This window comes from Plectrocnemia conspersa, unplaced genomic scaffold (assembly GCF_051122295.1).
Source record: "Plectrocnemia conspersa isolate PC_06_02 unplaced genomic scaffold, ASM5112229v1 ptg000009l, whole genome shotgun sequence".
NCBI lineage: Eukaryota > Metazoa > Arthropoda > Insecta > Trichoptera > Polycentropodidae > Plectrocnemia > Plectrocnemia conspersa.
The window spans coordinates 12343095-12355000 of NW_028277173.1; the positions used below are offsets into that span (position 1 = coordinate 12343095).

An 11906-nucleotide genomic window follows, 5' to 3' on the forward strand; every position below is an offset into this window, starting at 1 on the left:
AATATAATATTTTGTATTATATAAAAATAAATATTTATGTGTAAATAATATTAAAGCGATAACGGACGGCAACAGACGTCAATACCACGCGAAACCAACTGCCAAACTGTACGATCAGACAAAAAAAGCGACGGAAAACCGAGAACGGAAAACGTTAGTATTTCCGTCCCAGTTGTACGGTATATGATTGTACGCTGTTAGAGAGAGACGGGCGATCAAGCAAGTATATCTCACTCTGTTAGTAGATATAGCGTAGGAGGGAAAGAGCAACGCATATAGACCTTTTTCGGTCAGGGGATTCAAACCGATCGTAGTTAAAGTGATGTTATTATAAAAGTAAAGCAATTTATATTCATAAGAAAAAAATCAGACAATAAATTAATTATATGAAATTATATAAATATCAGTAAAAATTAGGACAAAAAATGTAAATATAATAATTAGAGCAAAATTTTTTTTAATAAATACGAAGAACTCGATTTGAACTAAAATTTTTTTATACCTAATATGTACAACCTAGCTCGATTTGAATTAATCATCACGTTATTATCCGTGAGATTAAAAAAAAATTAGGCAAACCTAAGCTGTCATAATCGTTCGGAATTATAATAGAAACATGTAGACGTCATATATTTAGATGTCAGACGTCATAAAGTGAAATCTCAGTAGCAAAATAACCTCTTACAAGATTAACAGATCGTTTTTTGTCCATTTTTAAGGATACTGTAATGAACACAATAAAATTTATGAGAAAAAAGTTTTATAAAAAAAATTGAGGATCGGCGTAACACCTTGAATGTCGCCTGTGAACGAACAAAACGCCACGTGAAGGACAAACTGAATTCGGAGAAATATTGAGTCAAGTGATAACATCATTCTTAATTTCGGACCAAAATATTTCGTTATACTGAGATCAGTCTTCGTTACAATGAAAACATTTTGCATGAAAGTTTTTCGGGTCATTTTGAAGATTCGTTATACTGGGAATCTCGTTATTTCGGTATTTGTTACAAAGAATTCTGATAAGGTATGCCATCGGTTATTAGTAAAAAAAAATGGCGGTTCGCGTTTGCTCAGATGATCTAACTCGATTATTTATGACATATTTGAACGATCGTACAGTTCGTAACCTTTGGCGGCCGATTGTTAAAATAATATTTTACCTCTTTGGGGTTTTCTCAAGGGTCTAACCTGGAGCCTCTGCTTTGTACATTATTTATTAATGATATTAATATAGCAGTTACAACTTTTAAATATCTTCTATATATAGATGCTTTAAAATTGGTAAGATGTATTAGATCTGTTACGGACTCTTACTCCCTACATAGTGATTTAGATTCTCTATAGACATGGGCTTTCTTTAACTTCCATTAAAATGCCATCTGGTATCATTTTTTCGATCACGTTCGCCATCAGATTTTAGTGCCTAGAGAAACTTCGATATCGAGAAAAACGATAATGGCAACGATTGACAGAATTAAACATCGCCTTTGAAAATTGGTGAACAAAAAAGAGTAGTATTTCATCACGATAATGCGCGACCACGTGTCGAGATGATGACCCAACATAAGCTAAGTGAATTGAATTGGGATGTTATCAAGCACCCACCCTATTCTCCAGACCTTGCTCTTTCTGATTATTATTTATTCAAATCACTGCAATTTTTTTAAAGTAACAAAATGACGCAACAGAGCTGGAAAAACATCCCTTAATGCATTTTTGCATCAAGGTCAACGGAGTTTTACTCCAATGTAATTAATTAAATCAATACAAAAAGTAAAAATAATGTTAAATAAATTTAATATAAAAAAAACGTTAGAACTTTTTTATCAACCCATTATTTACAAATATAAGTACGCGTAAAAAATGTTTTTTCAATAATATATCATTATACATGTTCGCGAAATTACTCTCTTTAACCTGATTTTTTTTCAATATATGTACAGAGTTGCAGACATCTATTGGCTTCGATAAATCCAGACATTAGAAAAGGTTGACAACAAAATATTGTAACACTATTAAATAAATTCGTAAAGATAACTGCTAGCATTATTACAAGGTCAATTAAAATAACGTCATTGATTGTAATATACTTTAATTTTAACAACACATCCTGAAGCATATGCATCGAATTAAATTCTTCTTTAAATTAAGAATATACATTAAATTAAACGTCAGCGGCCCTCGCTTCATCGCCCCTGTCGCTGTGATTCATACAGCGCGCTATGGCGGGAGAGTTTAAATACCGCGTTCTAAGAATAATCGGTATGCGACCAAAAGCTATTTCAGACTCCAGAATTGTACATGCAGGATATATGCATCTCTGGAAAACAAGGAATTCACAAAACGACGACAATGCGTGCTCATTCTCGCCTGGTCATTTTTTTAGTAGACAAAAATTGAGTCACTAAAACAACCAAATAATTAAATGTAATTTCACTACACTTGTATGTTCTACCTACGAAGCAACATGCTATTAGTTTATTATTCTCAAACAACACGTATGAATAACAAGCATATTTTGATGGAAAATAATAATTTAGTCAATTGAATATATAAATAAAATAATTATTATTGCATGTAATCGAATGTTTATTCTTTGGGATAAAAGGTGTGAAGTGAGAATCGAACTTTTTTAAGTCGTGGAGTTATTAGTATTCTAAAATATTTTATATTTCTGGTGCTGGCGTCACATTAGAGAGTGTAAATTAAGGCCGTATCCTTCTAACCATGCGTAACCAAGCGCTTGACGTCACTATATTTGTGGATTTAAATGTAAAGCAAAAAAATAATTTTTATGATATATTTATAATTTTACTTTTTTGAAATAATATAATAATGCCGTATAATAAGATATTTGCCGCAAAATTAAGATATCTCAATTTTTATACGTAAATCCAAGTTATAGGTTAATCTTATTATCATATTTTAAACCCAAGTTATCTTATTATAAACCCTTTTACTTTGACAAAGTTGTAATCAAAAATCATTTTGTACACTATATATGTATAGTGCGCATTAAACTTATTCACTCTAGTGTTTGACTATAATATAATTATACATTTTTAAATGTATAATTAAATGACTGATGTGTTTTAAAATCGTCAATTTTTGATCATTAAATATTTTTTATCTACTGCTATATGTTTTCACAGTGGTTGCCAATCGGTTGTCCGTGGACCACTTACATTGAAAGCCCAGACCAATATCCGGTGTTAGAGATGCGATTATTAAGTAAAATTATTCTTCCAACTACAAAATAATTCAAGATTCCAAAATATCTTGTCCGACGATGTTTAAAAATATACATTTGATATTTGTTAGTTATTTTTTTTAAATAAAATTGTGGGATGCACTTAAGTGCATCAGTGCACATTGGCAAATCCAAAGCATAGCAGTTTTAAAAGCTTTTATTGAAATTGACGCGCTGGCCAAAAAAACAGAACCTTTTACGCATCAAAAGCGCCATAAAACAATTTATCATTTTTTCGCCGGACAGTGCGGACCGTACGTGACAATAGACGGAATAAACTAAGAGCATCATAATAGTCTGCAAACATATAACAAATGAGCATATATAAATAAAAAAACGGGTCGCGAAGTTGCCATATTTCACATTTGTTCAAAATATTAAACGGCCGTTTCAAATATGTTTAGATGAAGGGTTGCAAATTGTTTTAGCTACAACGCAAAGGTCATTAACCCTTTGAACGCGTAAAGCAACTAAAGTCGCCCTCTTTACACAAAAAGCAGCAAAAAAACTTTTTTGTGAATAAACATAAAATAGCATTTTAAATAAAGAAAAATTAAAAAATCAGAACATTAAAACACATTATCATGGTAAAATTTGCATTTTCAAAAAAAAAACAATTTAATATTTATTTTTGATTAAAGCGTCCAAAGGGTTAAAGTATAGTAAGAGAACAAGCTAATCAAATTACATCCATATCTCAACGTTATTGGTCGTAACAGCAAAGAGTGGGTGAGCACTTAAGCTTCCCAGGTTGACCATGTGTATAAAAACAGATACACAGCGCTTAAAACAACTCGTTTGAGACTCGCTTCCAATAACACATTAATAACTTCCATTTGAGCTCTTTAATTTGGACACAATTTGAGGGTAACACCTTATTTAATAAGGGTAAATACAGAAGAATCTACTGCATTATATGACTGATAATAATGATTTTTAACCATTTCTAAAGAATTCTAAGGTTAGATTAGAATACAGCATCGATGAAGAGGAATATTAAAATCGTTACCACGTTATAAGTTATGTACATTATATAAATAATTTTACTACACTGCCATTTATTGTATTACATGTATAAGTATGTGTTCACTTTTTTCCTAATTTTCTCGATAAAGTCTCGATTTACGCGGATTTTCATTTTTTGTAACCTGTCTTTCATTTTTGTATATGTTCTATGCCTCGATTTATGCCAATTCGATTTACACGAAATTTCGTGGAACCTATATACCGCGCAAATCGAGGTATGACTACATTTAAAATATTTCAAAAATAAAATCGACGAATCGAATTTTAAACCGAGTGATTTTATCATTGTGCCAAAAAAGTACACAATTATTGTATTGTAATTAGCAGATGAGTTTAAGTATATTTTTCTTTGACTATATAATACAGAGACTCAAGATTATTTTTTACGACGTTATAAACATTTCATACCCTGCTATTTTTTCGACATCTAATGCGCGAAGTTTACGGTAATCGTTTCATAAGGAATAACTAATCAATTGTTCATAACGTTTATCAATCTTTATATGGCATAGCGAAACGGCTTTTTTCATCGTTTTTTAGTGGGTTCAATTATTTCTCATTAACTTCTTTCTACTTAAAATACCATAAATGTCTACAACATTATCGCCATTAATTAGCAATAAATTTCAGAAACAGTTTTTCTTTCATACAATCAAATGATCACTGAACGAACCTTGCACTATCTCTCATTCTCACATCCCTGACGTCCATTATTTGTCTCCCAACGGCCCCTTGAATGCTAAACAGCGTTACTGGAGACTATCGATAGTTTCGCACTCGATTATCCGAACGCAACTGACACTTACAACAGCCCAGGTAGGAAGTCGTGCCTAACCAATAAACCAGACTTTGTAAGGGCCGTATTTACTAATGGACCGAAATTCTTAAACCTTGTACAACTATTGAGCGAAGGCTAGCTGTTCGAGTCATATGCACACTGTCATTTCAAGCACAACGTTGCTGCAACTAATGTCTAGTAACCTCTGCTACACCACGCGGATCCTAACAGTTACGTCTGTGTTACCAAGCCGTTTAAAAATTCGTTCCAATTTTGACTAGCTTATCTTTACTTTCCTAATATTATTCGTAGTCAAGTTTGTAATAACAACTTAAAATTAGCTTCAAAATGTAAGTGTTGGCAATCCAAAGTAAATCGCGTGTGTGTGATTCGTTGTTTAGTTAGGAAGCATGTTTATAATGACAACACTTTTACGTCATTCCACGCCAAATTTAAGTTGCCCTTTGGCGTAAATCTGAACATCAGAAAGCAGCGCACGTCCGTCCTTCAACATCCAAGCCGGCTACAAGGTCGGAAGTGCTCGAATGAGCAAAAAAGTTAAACATAAGATAACACGTATTTGAAACTAACCGGAGAGTTGACCGTGACATCATCGGGTGTCCGTCACTCAATCGACTGACTCGAGTTGGCACAAGGCCTATCTCTCCCTGCCAAATGCCAAGTTCAAAGCTGTATTTCGGCAGCCGGCGAGTGCATTGGCACCATCATCTGTCTGTGCACACGGCTCAAGTGTGCTGCACAAAACTACTGGTACGGTCACGAAACATTTTCGCGAAAAGGCCATTAGCGGCCACCAGATCGTGATGCATTGATCGAATGCTGCGGCCCGATACTGTTAAATCATAATTTTGCGGTCGGACAAGCGCTTTCTATATAGGCACTGTGTTCTTTGTTCGAAAATTTTCGAAAAAAGGACGTCCGACAATCACGTGCGTTTACCATAATGACACTGTGGGATGTCGGACATGAACATTTTCATACTTATCGATGCCACCCTGGTTGCTGGCTGAAATAGGTCGATGGGTTTCTCGGTCACAAAGTATGTTATGTTCATAAAACATACAACTTAATATAGATTTAAAACGGCCAATAAAAGTAATATAAAAGACTGCAAAAAATGTAAGTTAATATACAATACACTATATGGTGTGGCAATTATATTTTTAGTTAATAGTGGTCGAACTCCATGGAGCAAGAACTTACAATACAATTACATAATTCATACTATCACAACTTGATGAAACATTTCTAAAAGGTTACTGAAAAAAATATATGATACAACCACATTTTAGCGGATATATAATTGCAATACAACAAAAAAATAATTAAACCCGTCTTGCAATCAAAATTATTTTTTTAGATATAAAGAAAAATCCTTAACAAAAAGATTAACTGTTTAGAATTAACATTATAATATAATTAATTCATTAAATTTCCTTAAATTATAAAGAAGCAGTTATGCAGCAACTCAAAGACATTTTCAGTGAATATGTCGATAAATATGTAATGTAATACAAAGTAGAAACACGTTTAATATACATACATATTATACAAAAAAAGTTTATATTATTTTTTTATTTTATTAAATATTATTTTGTAACCTGACAGGCGTAAGCCCAATGCGTTATAATGAGGTAAATCTGTTCCAACTGAGTAAGTCAAACAGATATAATGAATACCTACAAGTAAGTGTTACCCACAAGACTGAAAGTCTGGGAATCGGTGACATCTATCTATATTAATAATTGTAAATTATTAATGTGTAATATAATTTGTTACTGCACAGCTGGGTTCGCGTCTTTAATAATAGCGCACTTTTTTAAAAATAAAATTCTAGTGTCGCTGCCGGGACTCGAACCCGCAACTTTAGAGTTAATGGTTTGAGACGTTACGGAATATTCTACTGCAACGTTAAATTGTGATGACTCTTTAATGTGTAATGTGATTATTGTATTTGTGGCAGTCTATTCTGCACTGATTTTGAAAACATCACTCGCAAAACACGGAGCTGTCGAGATTAATCAACTAGTTTATTTACTTAACTTGATCACTATGAAAGTACTAGCAAACTTTCCTCTTAGGGAAATTAAGATTTCAGGTCTTATGTGATATATGTATGAAAAATGTAACCTCCGAATTAGCTCTCTGTTTTCAAACACTACAAAAATTGTATTAAAATAAATGGAGAATACTTTGAATGGATACCAAACATTGTTTGTGTAATGATATCTATTGGATCACTACGGAAATTAAATTGTCACCCCTGGTATATTCAAGATTATATTTCATCTCAAGGATGATGATTTATTTTAAATCAAGTTTCTTCTTATGATGTACATATGAAGGATATACGTTACGAAATGAGTGTGTAATTTAATAAAAAATTGGAAGGCATATATTATATTTATACACCAAGAGCATTGAAAAATAAATAGTAAATTTATTTACGCATAAAGATATTTTTGGTTCTACATATATTATATCATATATGTATATAAACATAAGGATGCTATCTAACAGGTAATTATTTTGAGGGATATGTGCATTTAAATAAATATTTTGTTTCCATGAACGAATTGTTTGGAATTCTTCGGAAAAATATAGTAGATCTAATACAATAACAAATCGTCCGTGTTTTTGATAGACTTTTTTTAAATTAAAATACATACAATACATACATATGTTTTGAATATAAATAAATTATATTTTTATTTGGTAATAAATAAAAAAATCTTAAGCTAATATCTATTATTTTTATACCATCCTTTGAAACGCTCGATTTTAGTATTATTTTATAATAAAAAAATAATAAATATGTTATATAATATATTCGCTATGATCTGAAGTAGCTCATTATTATATAATTTTAATCACGATATTCATCAGTGAGATTAAGAAAATCTAGGCAAACCTAATCGATTGGAATTTCAGTTATATAATAATCATAATTCCGCTCTTCCAGACACAATATAAATTGATAAACATTAGGGTCCATATGGGATTCAAACCCAGGTCACTGAGAGCAACCTATACAATGTTTATCGAGCTGGTTAATTTAATTTGATAATATTTAAATGATCAATAATAGTAATATGTAAAAATAATGTGTTAATCTCATTGATCTTATCTTGTTTTAAAAAAAATATATTAATTTGATATAAATTATCATACAACAAGAATAATTAAAATTTGTCTGTACTAATATAAAGAGATGTACAGCTTGTGTTTTAATGTATTTCTCAACTTTACGAAATGACTTACAAGACATTACTTATAAACTATTGTTTTCACCGAATTTAAAGTTCTCATAATTCGTCCAATCAAATATAATAAATATAAATTTTCCCATGGGAGAAGTAAATTAATGTTTAATTTTTGAAAAAAATTAGAAATATACTTTAGTTTAATAGAAATTAACCTATAAATTATATATTTAAAACTTTGTGAGGAAGGAAACGTACATAATAAATATTTTATGTTAAGAAGCACTATAAATAATTTAAAAGCGTACGTTTCCTTCAATGTTTAAATGATTTGTGTTCTATGGAAATCGCATATCATACATTTATATAATTTATACATTATTGTATGTTCTTAAATTCTCTTGCGGACTGTAATTAATATACTCTAATCAGAATCACTCATCGCGCGTCGTTATTATATAACCATAATATAGTTTAATAAAAAATCAAAATTAATAAATCGTGATACACAAAATATATTAGTATTCGACACAAAAAATCAACCATATAATTAATCACGATTACCGCGCGTCACGCTTGCAAATATATCGAATGTATTTAAACCGTCGATATAAACAGCAAAAAAACTTATTAGATACAAACAATAACATTATAGTTATTGGCACGATCCCTATGATATTACGTACTTGCTTAACAGACCATCGAAAATCACGATCTCAACGGTGTTTGTGTTTATCACGGTAGTGCAAGTGAATGTCAGTTAGCCGTTGCTTACCTGCGAACAAAGAACAAAAGTCAGGCATAAGTGAAAACTATCGCTAATTGCTAATAAATTATAAAACGTCAAATAAAATATATAAAACGTAAATCATAATCGATCAGATACCGACTGCAACGGTAGGGGAAACAAAGTTTTATATACCGTTTTATTGTATAATAACTAATGTTAAATAATGTAAGCCAATACAATTTTTATGTGTTTATGACATATACATAAAATGCACAAATTTAATACATGTACTGGTTTAAATTAATTATGCATTGTTCATATTCAATATAAATGTAATAAATGTGTCATATTATTAACATAAAAAAGCAAAGGCGTTATTCTGTATGATAATACAGGCGGCCCTCGACTTTCGAACGTTCGACTTTCGCACAATTCGCTATTTCGCACATTAAAAAAAAAAACAATTTTTTAAAAAAAAAACGTTCTGATAGCGGTGAATCTTTTGCTTCAATCGGACGTTCGTATGATACAAACAGGTCTACGATATGTTCAATTTTGCAAAATAAAAATATAATTAAAGAATACGTTCAAAATTGTGGAAAATAAAGACATATTTCCACAATCTTTAATGATATGTTTTCAAAATAACACAGCAAAAAAAAAACATGGATGAAATGGAAAATCTTTGTCATCGTAGATCGATGACCAACATCAAAAAGATGTCCCTCTGAGTATTTAAATTATTCAAGCAAAAGCACTTAGTTTGCACAAAGATTGGAAGGATAGATTAAAAAAATATTTTAACACGGTTTTTCAAGCAAGTAACGGTTGGTTTTATAATTTTAAAATGAGGTATTCTTTTCATAATATTAAATTTACTAAAGAATCGGCTGATGCGGATAAAGATGTTGCGAAAGAATTTATTTCCTAATTATCCAAAATTATTGAAGATGTAGAATATTCCTCTAGCCAAATATTTAATGTAGATGAGACAGGTTTATTTTGGAAAACTCTTTAACAATGAAAAATATGAATGAAGCCTTCACGAACCTTGACAAATTTTTAAATATTATTGAAGACTGTGATCCCAGTGGAAAACGCGTATCTCAAGTGGGTGGGGCGATTAATAAAAACATAGCATGTTATAAAATAATATATGAAGAAAAGAAAAAGAATAGTGGAAAACAGTTAACTCTTGATAACTTTTCAAAGAAAACAGCCGCAAACCCCACTTAAACGCCTCTTAAAGATCTTATAATTACTTGATAAATAAATATTTTAAAATACATACAATTTCATTTTTTTTTACTTCCCTCGACTTTCGTACATTCAACATTCGCACACATTTTCAGGAACCAATTATGTGCGAAAGTCGAGGGCCGCCTGTATACGGATTTATATTATATAATCACAGTCCGTAATTGGCAATGTCTGGTATTCAAACCTGACGCAAACATACCTTGTTATATATCTATAGATACACAAATCAAAAGGCGGTTCTTCAGAAAGCGTAGACATTACTTATTGGCTATACATGTTTTCCCCGTCGATCCTATTGTATACAAACATTTACTAAACATAACTGATAAAAAAGTATTATTTGCTTTTTTTCGTGATTTTATTAATTTGAATCAATGAATACTATTTGGAAAAAACATTTTAGCTACATATGTAGATTTCACTACAGTAAAAATATAGAAAAAACAGAATTTCGTAAGAAAATTATTTAAAAATTCTGCGATAATAAAATAGATTCATAATACTTGAAAATACTTTTTTTATCCTTTGCAAAATATAAAAGTCAGTCTGAATCAAATTACAGGAAGCTATCTAATTAACAAACTACTTCTAATATGGTCTATGTAATTACGATGCTTCAATGTTAAAAGATCACGCATAAAGTTGCTTTTAGAAGACATACACATTTAGAATTTATATGCATTATCTATTAAAACTACATTATCCATAATTATCAGGTATATACAGAGCATTTACTGCTATTTAATGTCCTGTAGGACATTAGCAGTTGGTTGGAGACACATGAGCATGCAGTTTTACATTTCATTCCTTACTTTAGTAGCACAAGCAAGTTATTTTTCTCGAGGTAGATAATTATCAAATACGTGACAAATCTCATTGCCTTTAATTGTTATAGTAAAAAATATTTTTATTAAACACAATGGTGTTCACCGGAAGTGCAGACTTGTTGGCACGTGAAAGTTAAGACTCGAGACAAAAATTATGTAATAAAACGGAAACATGTTAATTGATTCTAAAGATATTCAGACAAAGATCGTTGCAAAAATTGACGGATATAGCAAGTCACAAAAACAGCTACTAATTTACGATGGCTAGAGAAATCGATCGAGTTTTATTGTTAATTTTATTACACATATCTAATAAACTAAAAAGAGTTATAAAACTTAAATTGGGTCAATACTATCTGCTTTTAGATTTTACCCTGCGTATATCGATTAATCAATAGCAATTAACTATCATTAGGCCAATACACTACAATTACGCATTTGTAGTTAATAGCAATATATATTATTACTCTTAAGAATATATACAGTTAATTAAAAGTAGTCAGCTGTCAATCAACCGACACTCGACGCCAAGTGTTTGTATATTGGAAATAATCTACTGAAACTTTGCTGAGTCAATATTCTCTTAATTAGCCATTAGAAAGCGCGTTTCTACGTTGGTTATATAAAAAATTAAATACTCGTACGCTCGTAAATGCGGACAAGTACTCATATTTAATTTATTAATTTATTCGCAAAAAATAACGCGAATAATTTCGCGTTAGACAAATCGTAAAAAATCAATTACAAAGCAAAACACGCCCATTGTATGGACATTAGAAAAATAATTGACGATCGTGAAGATGTAAAG

The 11906-nt window shown here is 30.7% G+C and overlaps 1 protein-coding gene across 5 annotated transcripts in view; it reads right to left on the bottom strand.

Annotated features, from left to right (window-relative positions):
* Positions 1-11906, bottom strand: part of klar (klarsicht) — a 210741-nt gene that overhangs the window by 92449 nt on the left and 106386 nt on the right. The window contains exon 1 of one of the 5 annotated variants that reach the window (XM_088193586.1): positions 68-108. The exons of the other annotated variants lie outside the window; for them this stretch is intronic. The gene's annotated coding sequence lies outside the window, so the exon portion shown is untranslated. Of the gene's footprint in view, positions 1-67; positions 109-11906 lie in introns of those variants that run through there. 5 annotated transcript variants of the gene reach the window in all.